The 1,655-nt window shown below is 38.7% G+C and overlaps 1 non-coding gene across 1 annotated transcript; it reads right to left on the bottom strand.

Moving 5' to 3' along the window:
- Window positions 1-218: 218 nt before the first annotated feature.
- Window positions 219-326, bottom strand: LOC131228370 (small nucleolar RNA R71). The gene has a single exon (XR_009162874.1). It is a non-coding gene; the product is annotated as a small nucleolar RNA R71 (small nucleolar RNA).
- Window positions 327-1,655: the final 1,329 nt, after the last annotated feature.

Raw genomic sequence — 1,655 nt, 5'->3', positions numbered from 1 at the left:
CCAAAATCTCATGGAACTTGAAAGAGTTTGATGAGATAATAGTCACTCTATACTTTCCTAATGTGTCTGAGGACAGGGTCAGGCAGAAACTCTTTCCCTTCTCCTTAAAAGAAAAGGCTAAGACATGGTTGTACTCTCTACGTCCACGATCAATTGGTAGATGGAACGTCATAATAAGGGAGTTCATTAAGAAAAATTTCTCATTTCATAAAACGAACACCCCTCAGAAAGTCAATCATGAACTTCGCCCAAAAGGAAGATGAAACATTCTTCCAATGTTGGGAGCGGTTCAAGGATCTTGTCAGTTCATGCCCACAACACGGTTTTGAAATGTGGCGTATCACAAATTTCTTCTACGATGGACTAACATCTTCCATGCATCAATTGGTCGAGACGATGTGCAATGGGAAATTCATGAACAAAGATGTCAATGATGTGTGGGATTATTTAGACAGACTTGCTGAAAACGTACAATCATGGGACATCTCTCCGAAACCCACCACTTCTAAGCCTACTCAATTAAAGGAAAGGAGAGGAATGTATGCTTTAAAAGAAGAAGATGACTTGAGTGCAAGGGTGGCCAATCTCACAAGAAGAGTCGAGGCCATGGAAGTTCAGAAGGATAAGGCTAAGGAAGTAGTTTGTGGTATTTACACTTGCAATATACATACAACTAAAAATTGTCCAATAATACCTACTTTCCAAGAAATTTTGAATGAGTAATCAAATGTTGTAAACAACTACCAAATACCTTTCAGTGGACCCACCTTAAATACATACAACTCCAGTTGGAGGAATGGACAAACTGCTAGTCCTCAAGAATTCCTTAACCAATTCCTAAATCAAGGGAACCTTCAAGAGGATCCGGTCTTAAAACACCTTCAAAATCAAGAGCTTTTTAATCAGATTATATTGCAAGTTATTCAAGACCTTTCAAAGGCCATACAAGGGTGTGAGACAAAATTTTTGATTGGGGAGAAAGGGATCTTTCTGACCCAACCTCTCCCCGACCCTAAACTGCAATATGAAATTAGTGACTCAAGCTCTTCAAATCAATATTTAGAACAATCTAAGTTTATCACCACTCTTAGGAGTGGTAAAACAATTAACAAGTCTATTCCGGTAAAGAATGAAAATTCTAAGGACTCGAAAGAAGACACGGATGATATACCTAGCATTGCCCCACATGGGTTAGAGAACCTCAAGGTAGGCTGATTGCTCCATTCCCTCAGTGATTGATTGCACCAAAACCTCTATCAAACTCTCAGGATATTTTAGAGGTACTTAAACAAGTGAAGGTCAACATCCCTCTATTAGATGACGTTAAACAAATCATTTTATACTCCAAATTTTAAAAAGATCTATGCACTACCAAGAGATGACAGATTATTCAACAGAGAATTTTTCTGACAAAAAAAAAGTGAGTGCTATCCTTACGCAAGATGTGCCACAAAAGTACAAAGACCACGGTAGCCCAACCATCACTTGTGTAATTAGGAACTACCAAATCGAGAACGTACTTCTTAACTTGGGGGCGAGTGTTAATCTGATTCCTTACTTGGTTTAAGAACAACTGGGCCTAGGTGAATTAAAACTCACCCAGACTACATTACAACTTACCGATCGATTAGTTTGTGTACCGAGAGGGATCATTA

This window comes from Magnolia sinica, chromosome 15 (genome assembly GCF_029962835.1).
Source record: "Magnolia sinica isolate HGM2019 chromosome 15, MsV1, whole genome shotgun sequence".
Taxonomy (NCBI): domain Eukaryota; kingdom Viridiplantae; phylum Streptophyta; class Magnoliopsida; order Magnoliales; family Magnoliaceae; genus Magnolia; species Magnolia sinica.
This window is presented reverse-complemented; position numbering and strand designations above follow the sequence as displayed.